This window comes from Triticum dicoccoides, chromosome 2A (genome assembly GCF_002162155.2).
Source record: "Triticum dicoccoides isolate Atlit2015 ecotype Zavitan chromosome 2A, WEW_v2.0, whole genome shotgun sequence".
In the NCBI taxonomy this organism is placed as follows: Eukaryota; Viridiplantae; Streptophyta; class Magnoliopsida; order Poales; family Poaceae; genus Triticum; species Triticum dicoccoides.
In genome coordinates, this window is record NC_041382.1 from 25,142,441 (window position 1) to 25,161,132 (window position 18,692).

Genomic DNA, 18,692 nt, shown 5'->3' on the forward strand with positions numbered 1-18,692 from the left:
GTAGATAAAGATTGCACTACCGGGTCAATTGTTGGTTTGCGTATTATGCGATTCATCATCGTACGTGTGATACTATATATCAATATACGGAGTTAAGGTACATATCATGGGTTCTTGGACTTAAACCTCAATTATGTATTGAATGAGTATAAGGTTATAAATATTACTTGTATCTGCCAATAATATTTAATTTATGGTCCAAAAGATAGATTATCTGAACATGTTAAATACAGTTGGCAATCTACCATTTGAGGTTCATCATAATAAGGACCTACCAGATCAGATGTCTAATGGTCTTTAGGTGTAGTTATGGAATTTATCGGTCGTGACCTACTTTGGTATAGTTATGAAGATTTATCAGCTATGTTCAAGAGCATTCATTGATGATCCATTGGTTATGATATGTGTGATTTTAGATAATCTTGTAGGTACAATAATGATGACTATCGACTATCCTAACTTTGTAAAAACTCTACGCACACTTAATAAGTTTGCAGTGTGTTTTGACTGAGTTGTTATCTTTATTTATTTGTTAGTAGCACAATTTGAACCTATGTCATTGTGCTGCTAACCAATAATGTCTTTTTGTGTGTATTTATGAAGATCTATGGGTTTCCCTGCAAAAAAAAGTCTATGGGCTGTAAGCTTATAAATATTTATTATTATGATTTATCAATTGCCGTCTGTTCAGGATAATGGTGAGGGAGTCCGAAAACATTGACCAGATGGATCTTAAATATTACTAAGAATTTTCTCTTTTTTTCATGCAAGAACTTTCTGTCGTATGATTTACTCTCTTTTACTGAGATTTATGCTTGTCATCTAATTATAGAAGGAGCCAATAGTGGACAGCCATTGGTGTGGGACAAAACCTGATGGTCCATTACAACAATAAAGTCGATTTATTGCAACTTTCTTGCTTGGCAATTGGAAATATCAAAACTTTGAAATTGACTTTCATCAATGCAGTATAGATAATGGATATATATTAACTGTTCATTTTGTATCATCTGATTTTCATCGTACCACTGAGGTCTACGTATCCCCATATACACTGATTCATATCAGCCAGAAAATTGATACATTCAGTATATGTTGTAGCAAATTCGTAGGATTTTTTTATTGAAGACACGCATCTGTTTGTGATTACGGACACATCTACCTTTTATTCATATAAGCAAACGATTGTATATTTTGTGTTTTGCACATTCAGAATTTCTGTCAGTTATCTCGCCATTCATGATGTGTGAAGCTAACCTTAGCTGTGTTAAATATAAGGTGAAGCTTTCACTGAATTGTTATGTGGGAACACTTGGATAACCAGGTGCACTATTATAGTTTATAAACAAGGTGGTTGTTCAGTCCATACTCTACGGTGCAAGTAATTTGTAAGACTGGAAATTCGATGGATTAATTCTGTTACCATTAATCTGAGGCTCTTGCGCAGTTGATGCCTCTTTTTCTTCAGCTCCTTAAATGTAGATAGACCAAAAAAATGGAATAAAGGGTTAGGAATAGGAAATGGTACCACAACCTGTGTCCCACTCCTACGGTTCAGCTGTTTGGTTTAGGGTGGGCAGCAGTGTGAACTCTTATTCGAGCCGTCTATTCAATCCCACTGTTGAGATGCTCAGTTGACTATTTTATTGATATTTGAATGTTGGATTAGTGTTATGCTACTTATTTCGGTTGTTTAAATTGGTACTACAACCTCAGTGAAATATCCTCCCACTGTATGAATATCTTGCTTTATGCTTACCCCTGCATAGACCTAAACTGTCCATGGATATAAAGTTGACTTCATGGCTTTTAAGCTTCAACGCATTCATCTTGTTTAACTTAGTGAACTTGATTCTTACCCTGGCTCTATTTTGCTTCTTTCAGGCGATGCTGGAGTACCTCAATCGGTGCACCTATGTCCAGGAGATGAGAAGATTAATCTTTATGTTCACCTGCCCCAACTTGCTTGGGACAAAAGGCTTTGTTGTTGTTCTGTTGTTCTTGTTGTTGTTATTGTTCACCTGTCCAGTTTATCAACTCATGTGAAAAGTTCAGGCACAGATGATGTTGTTGTACTTAATTTGCCGCGCCTATGTTTAGGTGTCCGCTGCTATACCTATGCTGAACTGTCCTGTTCGCCTAGCGCAACTTGCCCGGGACAAAATGTTTTGTTGTTCCCCTCCTGTTTATCAACTTATTATGTGAAAAGGTTTAGGCACTGCCATGCTATGATCCTGTTTTGCCATATATGTGTTATGCGTTTGTTTATCAGCCTATGTTACTAGGGTTCTGGTGTATGTTGCCTCAAGTGAAAAGTAATTGGGGGTGATTTACAGAGAAATTGAAAAAAAGGTTTACGGCAGAACAAGAGAGGGATACAAGCACAGAGAGGAGCTAGGGGAGAGATGGGACAGTTCTCTTCTGCCGGTTCCAAAACGAAAAGGACAGTACTAGCCCTCTGTTATGTGAGATGAACATGCTTGTCTTGTATACTCCTCTTGCCTGCATGCAGTACACTAGCAGTAATATTCCACCACACCCAGCCATTGACGTTTGATTCTTGGAATTGAGTTGTTAGGATTGCTTATTTATAGAAGGAGCCATTAGTGGGCAGCCATTGATGTGGCACGAAACCTGCAAAACCATTATAACAATAAAGTCAATTTATTGCTAGTTTCTTGTTTGGAAACATTGGAAATATCAAAACTTTCAATTTGATTTTGGATTTTCTTCAAATAAATTTCATTAACGCAGTCTAGATAATGGATAGTGTCTGTTAAATTTTTATCTTCTGATTTTAATCGTACCACTGAGGCCTACCTATCCCCATATACTCTGATTCATGTCAGCAGGAACATTGATACATTCGGTATATTCTGTTTCCATTTTGTACAGAATTATTTTTCTTTTGATGGAAGACACACATCTGTTTGTGATTACAGACACGTCTACATTTTATTCATAATCAATTGTTTATATCGTTTGTGCTTTGCACATTCAAATTTTTTGTCAGCTAAGTTGTGTATACTGTTCATGATGTGTGAAGATAACCTTAGCTATGTTAAATAGCAGGTGAAGCTTTCATTGAATTGTTATGTGGGAACACGTAGATCACCAGGTGCACTATTATCTAAAGAGAGGGAGGCCCGAGGGCAGCGGCGCTCCGGCGATGGTCGCGGTCGAGAGAAACGATGCATGGGGGGTCGTGCAGCTTGCCGGTGCCTCACCCGTGCACCGGGCAAGCAAGCTCATGCGAGAATTTTTCTAAACGCGAGCCCTCAGCTCGCCCAGACAACCTTTTCCGGTCAGCTTCTCTCCCCTCTTTCTCCTCTGCGCTTAGAATTGTTTTATTGCCGTTCATATTCTAGATTGAATTCTGATGAGGTTTCTGCTAGTTAGATTAAATTCTAGCCAAGACTAAACTGTAGCCAGAGGAAGGCAGGATTCTACTTGTTTCGTCTAAAAAAGTGGGATTTACTTGTTTGATTAGATATTAAGTCAGATTTTGGGTGGCTTTAGATACAGTCTGTTAGTTGCAAAAAGATGTGTGCTTGCGCATGAGAAAATGATGCTACGTGTTACTGTATCATATATGAATATTGACTAGGCTGGTGATGAAGAAATTTTATGTTCTGTGATGTGTGACATGAACTTCCTTTTCTCTGAAATCCTGCAGGCCCAGCGTGGCAATTGCATGGGATACCCAAAGGTACCATCTCTTTCTGGTGGCTCTCTGAAGCATAGCAAACTGAAGATTCTATTCAGTGTTCATCCTTTAATCCATCGTGTAGAATTATTACATGGAGCTGTACCAACTGAGATGCAGTTCGAAAGGACCTTCCTTCTGCTACTTTATAAAGTCCTGTTAGTCAGTCGGTCATGAACCCCAATTCTATGTTGATGGTAAAGTACAGGCTGACGTATGCTATATCTTTTGAATTGTGTGTTGGATCCAGTAGTGTATACTAAAGTACCTCGTTAAATCTTGTGGGATCCAATTATCCATAGTATTAATTCTCTACTTTCCTTTGGTCAAGTTATTTTCCTTAGTCATAATGTCTTTCTATGTGTATATGTGTAAGTGAAGTTAGCATTATAATGCTTAATGTTTCCTTTTGGTAACTTAGCTTTTAAAGTGCTCGATGCTTGGTGCCCATTCATGTACCAGATTTATATTGTAATGTGCGACAATGTGCTCGCATTTAAACTTGCTAATATATTCGTTTACTAAACATGACATGTGCAGATCTGAGGATGAAGTTTAGCTAAAGAATTGAAGAAGTTCAAGGTCCTTTTTCTCCCTTTTGTTAACCTTTGTCCTCTCATTGTGATGCTATAAACACGACTACATGAGGGAGAGAAGAGCATACGACGAAGTTAGATGAGATTTCCAGTGAAAAGCATTCTTTCTTTTGTTTACCTACATATCTTCATTGCATGATTGATTCTTTTTCTCGGTATGTTAGGAATCTAAATACTCCATTATAGGAAGCTTGAAACTACACTTTTCTTATAGTGAGTTATGTGTGGTGGTTTCGGGGTTACAGATGCCACAAGGCTTGCCTAACAAAGGTTCCCTGAAAAGGAATGGTTTGACAAAAAAGGGGTGGTTCTTTCTTCCTTTAACTGTTTCGATCCTCTTCTTTTTATGCCAAAAGGAATGCTAATGCTTATGTTTTAATATTTGCAAGATAAACAATTGTAGGTTTTAGAGCAAATTTTAGGATAAACATTTTCACTATTTGTATTCCTGGTTTGAACATATGCCAGAATAAATATCTACTCTTGAAAAATCTTTGTATGTATATGCAGTTGTCTTGGAATGGGCTATGATTCTATTTTAGTGTCTTAGTTTACAGATTTCTCCTAAGAATCTTGATATCCACTATATTAGTATAGTATAGATTTGTAATTTTTCCTTGGGAATCTATATATCCAGTCAAGCTTGAATAGGCTATATTTTTTTTACTCGGTCATGGCGTTGGCACTCGGCCGAGGACATGGCAACAGGTCAAGAGTTCATGTTCTTTCTGTACATTTTTGCATGCTTTGCTCTCCAAGTGCAGAACACTTTTCCACGCCCCATCGATGACGATCTTCCTGTATGATCATTTTCATTTGTGCTCCCTATTTTCCTTGCTCCACTAATAAGAATGAAGCCATTAATTAACTGTTGACTGTAATTGCAGGGGCAGCTCTTTTAGCACCACACAAGTTATTCTGAAAGGTCATTAAGCTTATTGTAATGTCAACTTCTGTAAAGGTGCTTGTCCTATTTACAGTACGTTTCCTTTGACAAATCAACACAAGTGTACAAATTCATTTGAATGGATTTGCAGGGTATTTTCATTAGCAATGCCACAAGGCATCAGAAAGCACAAGTAGCGAGAACATTTAGTTCAGTTTTAATATCATAGTTCTACTCATCCTAAATTGTGTTAAATTAATCTGCTATAGTATGGTGATAACAGAGGGGCACTTTTTTTAAAAATTGTTTATTTGTTCCAATTATATAGGGCCCTCCGCAAGGATATTGATTTCATCAGGTGGAGATGTTTAGTTGGAGAAATATTGTTTGTCAGTTTCTTAGTGCGTGCCTAACTGTTTCCCCCTTTTTACATTGCTTCATTTCTATAGGATTTCTTGAAATATAATAACTTGCTTCAGCAATTGTAGAATGATCATGGTTTCTTTGCATTCTCAACTTTCATACGATTAACAATTTCAAGGCTATCCTGGGTAAGAAACAGACATCATTGGCATTAGCCAATGCATTTGCGTTAAATGACCTGCTGGGTGAGTGCAACTTTGTTCTTCTTTAGTGGGTGTTTGTATTTTCCAAAAAGAAGTTGGTGCACCTCATAGTTGTTTCGTAGCATGAATATTATGTCTAGAATTTGCTTTATAATACAGAACTAAGTAGTTCACTATGTCAGTTGGCTATGTGTGGCTTCATAGTTTATAACTTTAGCTACAAGCCTACAATCATTAGTACCGTACAGTTATTTTTTATGGACAAAACAGGGTAGAGCTCTAACGACCACTCTCAAGCTGTCTACGAAAGCCTACAGCCGAGATTATCTTTTAAATTGATTCCGTATCTTTGAACAGCGGATTCTGATTCTATTAGAGATGTTTCAATGCATTTTTTATCAGTTGCGCTACTACATTTTACTACTGATTTGAGCTGCCATATTCCCAGATAGTGATTATCTAAATTATTGACATCCACTCAAATAAGCACACAAGAATTGTATGAAAGGAAACCACTCATCTTTTTAGTAAGAAGTTAGAAATGCAAATGCAGTTGACCAATGTTTAGCGTAATAACAATGTTCAGGTCGCACATGCATACCAGAACACTGAGGTGTGGTCTTACAAATGACAACTACTTTCATGTTAGTAATTTCTTCTGTTTGATAGATTGCACGACCCTGCTTTCCTACCTCCGTTCATTCAATTTATCATTATATCCACCATATTTTTATGCTCTGTATTCCTAATCTGCCGGTCACAAGAAACTGTAGTATAATGTCAGGTCGCACATTCTTGTTGTTTCATGGTTCAGTGGAGGTGAGCAGCAACACTAAGGTTCAGTATAATGTCAGCTGATTGCAACATCCTAAGTTATTTGATCAAAGTTTTTCATCTGGAAGCTTGAATATCTTTTGGCTTTCAGTACACATCTATTCTGATTTGTGCATAAGGAAGCTCACAAAGTTTGTGTCCATCTTTTTGGTAGTACCATATCGCTTGCATATTTTATCAGACTGGTCATAGTCACGAAGATCAGACTGATCATATTTGGTAGAGAAGATCATAAGAAGCTTTTATATCATATTTTTTTGTGTTTTTTCTGCAGGAAAAGGTACATGGGTTGATGGTTTTGGATCCAATTACTATATGATGTAATTGACTGCTATTCCTAAGAACTGCTCCTGGACATAGTGCTCTATGTTATCATGTCTTGCATACTATTGTGCTGCTTGTCTGTATAGTTACTCGGATCTTACATTTCAATTTTGTATTTTTGTTGATGCAAGTGTGTTCTTCCTACTATAAAACAACATGGATTTCTATAAATTAAATTGTAAATATTGTGGAAGAATATCCTTTGTATGTCTATATTCATGTTCATGCCTACTATAAAACAAATATTCTTCATTGCCTATGCTTTTTTTCCTTGTTAATGATGATAATGCATCTCTCCATCTTATTAATTCCTTCTTCATTCACTTGAAATATTGCCTAACTTTTTTTTTGTGTACTTGGTGTAGCAGCCTGACCTATGGTCAAACTGAAGGTGCTTAGCATGGTCCGGTATGCATTTCTTAGTTTCTCTTGATTTCTGTTTTTGTTTTTGTTTTGTTTCATATTAAACCGATTGTATTTGTACATATTGGAGAGGTTATTTCTCGTGTGAAGTTACTATATTTTTCCAGTTCCAAAACACCTTCTCAGATTTTGATATTTCTCTGTTTGTAGGGTGCAGCTTCCTTTATGGTCTACTACTTTACATGAGAAAACATTTTTCTGGAAGGAGCTGCTGACAGGGCTACCTTAACAACAAACTGGATGGAGGCTCAACCCCTTTAGTCCCGGTTGGAGCCACCAACCGGGACTAAAGCCTCAACCCCTTTAGTCCCGGTTGGCGGCTCGAACCGGGACTAAATGTCTAATCTTTAGTCCCAGTTTGAGACACCAACCGGGACTAAAGGGTGAAGGTCCCATTTGAATTGGGACTAATGCCTGCCCGGCGCACTAGTCGCTCGAACCGGGACTAATGCCTGCCTGGCGCACTAGTCGCTCGAACCGGGATTAATGCTCACATTAGTCCCAGTTCGTAATGCAACTAGGACTAATGTGTAGATTGAGCTTCAACCAATGCCCTGTTTTCTACTAGTGGTAGGAGGGAGAAGGGAGGGAGGGAGGAGGGAGAGAGAAGGGAGGATGGTGATCGGAGGCGGACGGAGGGAAGGAGGGAGGGAGGAGAGAGAGGAGGAGGGCAGCCGGCCAAGGAGGGAGGAGGGAGGAAGGAGAGAGCGGGAGCAGGGAGGCGGCTTACCGACAAGGAGGCGGCAATGGCGGCGGAAATGTGCCGGAGCAGTGCGGGAACGGGCTGGGGGAGGGCGGCCGGAGCAGTGCGGGGGCAGGCCGCCGACGAGGGTGGGAGAGAGAGTGGAGATGGAGAGTGAGGAGGGGAGACTGAGAGGTCGGGTGCGGAGGACGATGATAGCCTGGGCTTATTAGTAGGGCGTGTTTTGTCTCAACGCTATTGCTAAAGTCAGTAGCTGTAGCGCAGGTCCAATACATGCGCTACTGCTAAGTGGGGATGGGCACCTGGGCCCTGGCGGGCCATAACAGCAGCGCAGTTTGCCATAACGCGCTACTACTAAGAACCTACTAGTAGCGCGTCTTTTTAAACCGCGCTCCTGCTAAGTTATGTGTATAAGCTTCTCCCTAGTAGTGACTATCAGCGTGACAATGAGATCTGGTATGCTACGGATAACCGAAATCATGTTCCCAGCCAAATGTGATGTTATAAACAGGTCTGGATGAGAAGAATATGTATATAAATATAGACTAGTGATTCTATATCATATGTGGTTCAAGTATCAGGAAATAAGAATTCAAACATAGAAGAAATTTTTGGAACACCACAAAGAAAAACTTAATAATTCTTCGTTTCGAAAAACATGTGCTGAATAAGACTCTTTTAGCCTATGATGAATGACCACCGGCATGTCATCATCAAACTTGAAGTTGGCAACCAAATTGCCCCGTTTGTCACAATGCAATAGTTGTCCATAGGAACTGAGAAGCATGTCTCCCTCCTTGGACACAACCTTCGCAAACCAACCCCACTGCTTCTGGAAACGCCTAAGATCCATCACCGGCGGCTTAATCCGGTGGTGAAATGCCCAGATGTCAGGCTCACTGCTCTCCAACGTGAATATGCTCATCTCACCCTCGTTGCCCTCCCTCGTGCACACGGCAAGCTTGCTTCCCATGCATGTCAGGCAAGTGCGTAACATGGTAGGGGTACAAAGGCGGCAGGGTCATCTCCCAGAACGTCTCCGTCATGGTGTCAAACACCACTATCTGGTGGTGGTGAAAACCTGATATGTGCAGGGTGCCATTGACTAGTCCCTAGCATATCTCCCCGGTTAACGAACAATGGACACGCCTCGAGTCGTCGGCTCCCACGGTGAGGACGTGGTACTCAAGTGGACGGTCCGCACGCCGATCCACTGAAGGGAGGTTTTTTTCAATAGAGCACGCGGTACTCCCCTGAAGGTTGGTGCTGGAAGAGGCCGACGACGTTGTCCACACGGATCTTAGGGTTCATGCTGAGGGGCGCCATTACCGTGTTGCCGGGTTGCAGATGTAGTGACTGGCGAAGAAGAGGCCGTCGCAGGATGCTCGGACGGTGAAGCCGGAACCAAAGTGTTTGGGGAACCCGAAGACTGGCCGGATCTCGTCGTCTCAGAGGTTGAGGAGTGCTTCGAGGCGGGGATGCTTGACATCACCATCGTCGGCTCGGTAGGAGCTGATTACGACAAGCTTTGGCTGGCGGCGGTGGTGGTCCAGGAAGAACGCGGGGTCGGAGGCGAGGAGGCGCCATAGCCGGTAGATGTCGTGGCAAAGGAGGACGGACTTGGCCGGGAGGCGGACGAGGATCTCCTGCAGGATATCTTCGGGGAAGCCGGTGAGTCGGTCCGGGCCTGCCTTGCTTCGTCTTCACAGCACGGTCGCCCGTCCGGCTTTATCCTGGTTGGCGACGCGCATCCTGGATCGGAGCAGCATATGTGAGGGTTCCGATGAAGCGAGTGGTGGAGTGGCGAGTGCTTGAAGTCGAAGGGAACGGTGGCGGCGGTGTGGCGACTGGCATTGACGAAGCCCAACAGGAAACGCAGTACGGCAAACTCTCTACTAGTACTGGTACTACATTTTTCTTGAGCAACGTACTAGTACTACATAAGTTTCCCTAAAAAATAGAAAAGCTATAGAATTACACGCTACACAGAGGCATCGACGAGGCCCAAATAGTACGGCTCAGCCCAATCCTCCATATTTAATTTAAGAGAAATAATATGGATCCGCGGGAGTATTAGCAAATGTGTCCATCTTGAAAATTACATGGCCTCATTGTGTATCACTTTTTTGGGTATTAATGACGTGCCAATCTTGGAAGTCTTAGCATGCCGTGAGGCTTTGGCGCTGGCTATGGATTCGGACATCTCATGGGTCCTGGTATCTTTGGACTGCGCCACAGTGATTAAGGATATTGAAGCGAATGAAGGAGGAAGACATGTAGCTACTGTTTAGGAGATCCGTACTAGCAAATTTAAAATTTTGGAGTGTGATTTTATGTATGGAGAAGGTCTTGAAATTTTGAGGTTAATAGTATAGCTAAAATTTCTTTATCTCTAGGTGCAGGAAGACATGTGTGGTTCCTTCAACCATGATGTTTTAACGATTACGTTGAACTTCTAAAATTTCTTTATCTCTAGGTGCAGGAAGACATGTGTGCAATCAGCATGTTCATAGTGTTTGGGTATAGCAACGACAATATGGCGTGACCGAGACGGATCCTACCTTTGGTCTTCATTGCTAGTAATCTAGGGCATTACTGGTCCCGCCTTGTTAGAAGCCCGGCTCTTGCCTGCAGATAGGCTTTGTCTTTGGCTCAAGACTTAAGCATGCAACATCTTCAGATTACGTCAGATTTCAAACAGGTTCTTAACCATATTCTACAAGGCGCCGGAGGAAACTATAGTAATATATATCAAAGAGATTTTAGAAACTACCAAAGTGTTTAATTCATGTAATTTCACTTTTGAAGCTCATAGGCTAGCTAGGTCCGATGTTTCTCTCCCCCAAGGGCCGCACTTTGTGGTTGAGCTCTCGCTATGACCCAATTGCTTTTCCTGTAAACATTGTTATCAATCAATAAAGCCTATTCTCTTCGAGTCCCGTGGCCCATGTCAATGCGTTGAAGGGTCGATCAGTCGAGTTCGAATCCCACTCCCGTGTCAGTGCACATCTCATATGGGTGACAGACAAAAAAATCGGCAATGCAGTTACGGACGGAAAAAACAACAATGCAGTTACGGACGGAAAAAACAACAATGCGGTTATGGACGAAAAAAATCTGGCACAAGCAAACCTCCCTTTTGTTATAGGTAGGTATATATAGGTATAGAAACAACACATATGTCTGTGCATTACAAATAGCAGAAGTAAGGGCCAGTTCTTTTGTGGCTTTTGGCAGCTTATTGCCAAATTAAGCTAGAAGCCCAAAAGAACTCATTTTGAGAGTTGAGCTTAACTTATTTCCATAGACATCTTCTTCACAATGGAAAAAAGCTGGGGTAAGGGAAGCTTCGCGCAGCGGTCACTTAAAACACGAAGGGGTATATTTGTTTGCCCTCAACGTTCACACATATTACAGCCAAACTACCCCCACGTCTGCCCACGACCCTGCCCTCACCTGTCCCGCGAGAGAACAGAGAGCCCGCTATCCCGCTAGGGTTTCCAGGGCACCACCGCTACCGCTCGCTGACCTCCATGGTGTTCCCCGGCACCAACGAACGGAGGCTAAACCCACCCCTGCCGCCCCAGTCCCTCCGGCATCGTCGTCACCCGCGACGCTCGAAGCTCCGCCTCCGTAGGAGCCCTCTAGTCACCGCCGAAGCCACCCCTCTGGCCTCTAAGCATCCTCCCGTTATCTCTGCTCCTCTGCCTGTCCGACCACCGGAACGACCTCCGGCGAGGTCGCCTTCTTCCATGCATCTCCATCAAGCCCACATCGGACACCTGCTGAGCCAGCTCCGGTGTTGCCTAGTTCGCGCGCAAGGTGTTCGGGCTACTGTCACCAGATGTATGATAAAATAAGCTAAAACGACAAAACTAAAAGAATTGGATGGCTTATTTTCACGGCGGCTTCTCTGAGGCTTATTTCTATCGCAGCTTATGCATAAGCTACACTACACTTCAAAAGAACTGGCCCTAATTGGCATTTCCACCAAAATATCCACCAACACGGTACGATGGAGGCCCACATAGAGTTCTAGCACAAATGCATATCAACCGCCATAATAAATCGTGAAAATAAGCCTTAACACCAATGATAAGGAATCCTGAAATCTACTCCTCCTACTTGATTTGTTGGGTCTATCTCACAAATCTTAGCAACTAAGGTAGACATTGAGTGAAGAGAATGAATCATGCCCAAAACTAAGGTAGACACAAGGGTGAAGAAACATAGCACTACATGATTACAAACGTGATAGGCACAAGGGCGACGCAACATAACATGATTGTCACACAGGAGCTTGGTAAACACAACAGATGAACATATAGATTAATCTTTCCACCGCAGCAGAGACCTCCTAAACAGACAATTTAAGTATTTCACCATTGTCTGGAAGCAGCAAATAGAGCCAGAGTAAGAGTTAGGAACTAAAATAGATCAATTCAGGGAACTGAAGCTCAAACTCATACAGCTTAAAGCACGATAGGTACACGGACAGAGGAAAGAAATTTTACTGAGGCTGCAGTACAATTGCAAACAACGATACTAAATATACCTATGCCTAACAACACTACCCAACATGTATTCAAATATCAACAAAATAACTGAAACAAAGGTGGCCTCAAACTGCTCAGGAGCCTCAGCATAAAGAGTAATGGAACTAATTCATGCAAATTTCTACTAAAGTTTGCATTGAACAGGTTTGCTATGTGTGGACTGTGTAGTTGATTTCAGAAATACGGCATAACTTCTTCCCATGCAAATCCAGTTATTCTCATTATGTCAGCCAACTCATTTCTGGCAAGTGTTCGCGGTTGTGTGCTCCAGACCTGCCTCCGCCTGGGTGGTGCTCCCTTCGGCATCATTCTTTGGTCTGGGTGCTTGTACTGGAGATGTGTGGCCAGCGTTGTTCGTCTTGGTGGCGGACACGACGGTGTGTGCGGGAAGATGTGGTCCTATGCAGGTTTTGTGGCTTGTGGCGGCAGATCCGGCAACTCTCCCCGACTTCACCGGATGGACGAAATGGTTCTGGGGCTGAGGAGCATGGGGATGGACCCCGGTCGACGCTCCATAGCGACAATGACCTCGAGTTACGATGGGTCTCTTATTCGACTCAGAAAGCCAATTCGGCGATAGTGTGACCTCAGTTCATATGATGTTAGCTTCATGTGTCTCCGGCGTTCGTCTCGGCGGTGATAGTGGGCGGTTTCAGGTGTTGGGCTTCGTGTGCTCAGGGACTCCCAGGGGCTTGATTGCAATTTTCATTATTTTGTGAGGGTGTTTTTTGCACTTGTGTTGGGACTTCTGTCCTCTCGTGTTCTGTGTTTATTTCCGTGTGTGGGTTATGTACTCCTTTATTTGTTGATATGATGAAGCATGCAGTACTCTGAAGAAAAAACCAACTCGTTTCTCTTGTAGCTCTCTGTTCAAGAGGTTTAAAAAGGTTTTCGAAGGTAGCCACTATCAGCATGATGATGAGATTTGGTATGCTAAGGATAACAGAAATCATGTGCCCACCGAAATGCGATATTATAAACAAGTCTAGATCAGAAGAATATCTATACAAATATCAATTACCGATTCCATCATATGTAGTTTAAGTATCAGGAAATAAAATAATCATAAGTAACTAAGAAAAACTTACAGTTAACATGGCACAAATGAGATCTCGAGAAGGCCCGGTAAAAATCAATTCTTCTTTAGGAGTATGCTGAATAAGACTCTTCTTTAGCCTATGAGGAACAACCACAGGCATGTCATCATCAAACTTGAAATTGGCTACCAAATTGCCCCCTTTGTCACAATGCAACATTTGGCCATAGCAGCTGACAAGCACATCTCCCTCCTCAGACACGACCTTCGCCCACCAATTCCCTTGCTGCTCCTGAAAACGCTTCTGATGAATATGCTCATCACCATCGTATCGTCCTTGCTGATGGACACAGCAAGCTTGCCACCCATGTCAAGCAAGTGCATGACATGGTGGGGGTTCACAGACGGCGGGATCATTTGCCGGAACGTCTCCACCATCGTGTCAAACACCAGTATCTTGTGGGAGCAGACACCTGACGGTCTCCTCCAGTGTAGGCAAAGGTTGCCATTGAGAAGGACCGGCGCGCCAAAGATGGCTGGTCTCTCGGCTATCACCTCCATTAACGGACAGTCGCCGCGCCGCGATTTGTTGGTTCCCACGGTGAGGACGCGGTACTCGTGTGCGCATGGCATCACATGCCAAGGGAGGTTGGACAAGGCATAAGGGAGGTTTCTCTAGTACAAGACACAGTACTCCCTTGAAGGTTGGTGCCGGAAGAGGCTGATCAGTTTGTCAATAGGAAGCTTGAGGTTTGGGCTGACGATCGGCGACTGCCGCGTGGCCGCGTTGCAGATGTAGTGGCCGGCGATGAAGAGGCCGTCGCAGGATCCATCCACGGCGAGGGGGAGGCGAGAGAGTTCGGGGAAACCGAAGAGTGGTATGAACTCGGCGTCCCGGAGGTGGAGGGCTTCGAGGCTAGGTTAGTCGCCAGCGCTGGTTTGATATGAGCTGATTAGGGCGAGCTCCGGCTGGCGGCGGCGGTACTCCAGGAGGAACGCGGGGTCGGAGGCGAGGCAACGCCATTGTCGGCAGACGACGCGGCATCGGCGGGGACACTTTTCAGCGGCACGGCGACTCATAGTAATGAAGCCCAACACGAGGATCCAATAGGGAAAAATCTATTGCCACGAGGCCCAAAGAGTACGTCTCACCCCAATCCTCAATATTAATTTACTGCTGCAATCAAAAAAATTCAGCCTCCAAAGCCATTGCAATCAAATAAAAATCTCACATGCACCATGAAAATCAGTTCACCACTGGAATTTCTCATAACCATGCCTGCCCATGTTGTGCCATCTGCACTTGTCGTTGTATGAGTTGTCCGTAGATAAAACCACGCATCACACTCGGGGCCGTGGCCATGGTGCTTCTTGGACATGTGATAATGGCGACTTCAATACGTTCTTGGGCTTCTTGTTCAGCAAGATCCTCCAGTCATTCCCTTTTCAAAACATCATATACTCCATGTTGTCTGGAGTCTGGACTGCAAATTGGATGGAGAGTAGCTGCAGCGAACGTGCATTCCAGATCAAGTGAGGTGGATGGTGTAAACCAAGTTGTGGAATTTACCAAGCTGAACGTTGATGTCGCTTTTGACCGGACTCTTTGAAGGATTTAACTAGGGCAATTCTAAGAGAGGATCATGGTAAATTTGTGGCATCATCAAATTAAGTGTTGATGCTTTTATAGAAGAAGTGTTGGCCTTAAGATTTGGGCTGAACCTAGCTCAGCTCAGTCCATCGGTTGCAATCGAATGATTATCAACTCTGATAATGTTGATGTGATTAATATCATGCATGAGGGTGACTCTTTTTAGGAAAGTTGGTCGGCAATCTTTGACAATTGCTTTCATATGTCAAGGGGCCTCTCTTATGTAACATAGCAACATTGCCCTCGTGAGGCTAATGCAGTGGCCCTTGTAAAAGCTAGAGTTGCTAGATCCTCCCTCTAATAGTTCGTGTCCATTAGATGATGCTCCAAGTTTTTTAATACTTTGCTGGTTAATGATGTAACTCTGGTGATTAATGAATAAATGAAGGGGGCACGCTTCCCGGGAAGACATCGCGTCGTTGCCCAGGCTCTATATTCTCCAGATGATCAATAGGATCATAGCTCGTGTCACTTCTGTGCTATGCATGATCACATCAAAGAGCCATTCATTCTCAACACACTTGAAATCTTATTTCTTTGGTGGTAGAGGTCACACTTCCCGCATCACCTCCCAAAAAGCTCGCCACCATGGGGCAGGAAATGGGCACATGGAAAGAGCCCATGGACACAATGAAGGAAATATGCCCTAGAGGCAATAATAAAGTTGTTATTTATATTTTCATATATCATGATAAATGTTTATTATTCATGCAAGAATTGTATTAACCGGAAACTTAGTACATGTGTGAATACATAGACAAAACTGAGTGTCCCTAGTATGCCTCTACTTGACTAGCTCGTTAATCAAAGATGGTTAAGTTTCCTAACCATAGACATGTGTTGTCATTTTATGAACAGGATCACATATTAGAGAATGATGTGATGGACAAGACCCATTCGTTAGCTTAGCATAATGATAGTTTAGTTTTATTGCTATTGCTTTCATCATGACTTATACATGTTCCTCTGACTAGGAGATTATGCAACTCCCGAATACCGCAGGAACACCTTGTGTGCTATTGATAACACACAAGTATAAGGGATCGCAACAGTTTTTGATAAGTAAGAGTGTCGAACCCAACGAGGAGCTAAAGGTAGAACAAATATTCCCTCAAATTCTATCGACCACCGAAACAACTGTACGCACGCTTGACGTTCGCTTTACCTAGAACAAGTCTGAAACTAGTAGTACTTTGTAGGTATTGTTGGATAGGTTTGCTAGGTAATAAAAAGTAGGTAAATAAAGAGTAGGGGCTGTTTAGATAAAGACACAACTAAGTTAGGTTTAGTAGAGAGTTTGTTGTTACGAGAAAGTTATTTGTCTCTAGGCAATCGATAACTAGACCGGTAATCATTATTACAATTTTATTTGAGGGAGAGGCATAAGCTAACATACTTTCTCTACTTGGATCATATGCACTTATGATTGGAACTCTAGCAAGCATCCGCAACTACTAAAGATCATTAAGGTAAAACCCAACCATAGCATTAAAGTATCAAGTCCTCTTTATCCCATACGCAAACAACCTACTTACTCGGGTCTGTGCTTCTGTTCACTCACGCCACCCACCATAAGCAAATCATAAACATATTGCAACATCCTAAAGCGGGGATCCCTCATGCTTGCACGACACGGAGTGCACCATAGGAAAGCACCAATAATAAAACATGCAACTCAAACCAATCTTGATCATCAAATAGCCATTAGGACAAAACGGATCTACTAAAACATCATAGGATAGCCATACATCATAGGGAAATAATATATAGCGTTGAGCATCATGTTTAATTAGAGATTACAGCGGATAAGAGAGAGGTTACACCGCTGCATAGAGGGGGGAAGAGTTGGTGATGATGGTGGTGAAGTTGTTAGTGAAGATTGCGGTGATGATGGTGGTGAAGCAAGGGGGAGAGGGCCCCCTCTTCTTCTTCTTCTTCCTTGACCTCCTCCCTAGATGGGAGAAGGGTTTCCCCTCTGGTCCTTGGCCTCCATGGCGTGGGAGGGGCGAGAGCCCCTCCGAGATTGGATCTGTCTCTCTGTCTCTTTCTGTTTCTGCGTTCCCTCCTGGCTCTGTTTCACCGTTTCATGTATATATGGAGATTTGTAACTCCGATTGGCCTGAAACCTTCTCCGTGATTTTTTTCGAAAATAAGCTTTCTTGCGGCAAAAGAAGAGCGTCAACCGCCTTACGGGTGGCTCACGAGGGTAGGGGGCGCGCCCAGGGGGGCAGGCCCGCCCCCCTGCCTCGTGACTACCTCGGGCACCGTCTTGCATGGATTTTTCTTCCGGAATTTTCCAAATATTCCAAAAATTATCTCCGTCCGTTTTTATCCCTTTTGGACTCCGTTTGATATGGATATTCTGCGACACCAAAAACTTGAAACAGACAGGAACTGGCACTGGGCACTGGATCAATATGTTTGTCCCAAAATAGTATAAAAAGTTGCCAAAAGTATTTGAAAGTTGAATAATATTGGAATGGTACAATCAAAAATTATAGATACGACGAAGACGTATCAGCATCCCCAAGCTTAATTCCTGCTCGTCCTCGAGTAGGTAAATGATAAAAAAGATAATTTTTGATGTGGAATGCTACCTAGCATAATCTTGATCATGTAATCTAATCATGGCATGAATATTAAGACATGAGTGATTCAAAGCAATAATCTATCATTTGACATAAAAACAATAATACTTCAAGCCTACTAATAAAGCAATCATGTCTTTTCAAAATAACATGGCCAAATAAAGTTATCCCTACAAAATCATATAGTCTGGCTATGCTCCATCTTCACCACACAAAATATTCACATCATGCACAATCCCGATGACAAGCCAAACAATTGTTTCATACTTTTGAGGTTCTCAACCATTTTCAACTTTCACGCAATACATGAGCGTGAGCCATGGACATAGCACTATAGGTGGAATAGAATATGATGGTGGAGAAGACAAAAAGGAGAAGATAGTCTCACATCAACTAGGCGTATCAACGAGCTATGGAGATGCCCATAAATAGATATCAATGTGAGTGAGTAAGGATTGCCTTGCAATGGATGCACTAGAGCTATAAGTGTATGAAAGCTCTAACTGAAACTAAGTCGGTGTGCATCCAACTTGCTTGCTCATGAAGACCTCGGGCATTTGAGGAAGCCCATCATCGGAATATACAAGCCAAGTTCTATAATGAAAATTCCCACTAGTATAGGAAAGTGATAACTCAAGAGACTCTCTATACGAAGAACATGGTGCTACTCTGAAGCACAAGTGTGGTAAAAGGATAGTAACATTGCCCCTTCTCTCTTTTTTCTCATTTTTTATATATTTTTTATTTTTTGGTGGGCTTCTTTGGCCTCTTTTTTTTATTTGGGCTTCTTTGACCTCTTTTATTTTTTTGTAAAGTCCGGAGT

General features: G+C 42.6%; 1 protein-coding gene across 1 annotated transcript in view; it reads left to right on the forward strand.

Annotated features, from left to right (window-relative positions):
* The window catches only part of LOC119357478, a 5,761-nt gene extending 3,611 nt beyond the window's left edge, over positions 1 to 2,150 (forward strand). The window contains exon 4 of the mRNA XM_037624410.1: positions 1,885 to 2,150. The gene's annotated coding sequence lies outside the window, so the exon portion shown is untranslated. The remainder of the gene's footprint in view (positions 1 to 1,884) is intronic.
* The last annotated feature ends 16,542 nt before the right edge of the window (positions 2,151 to 18,692 follow it).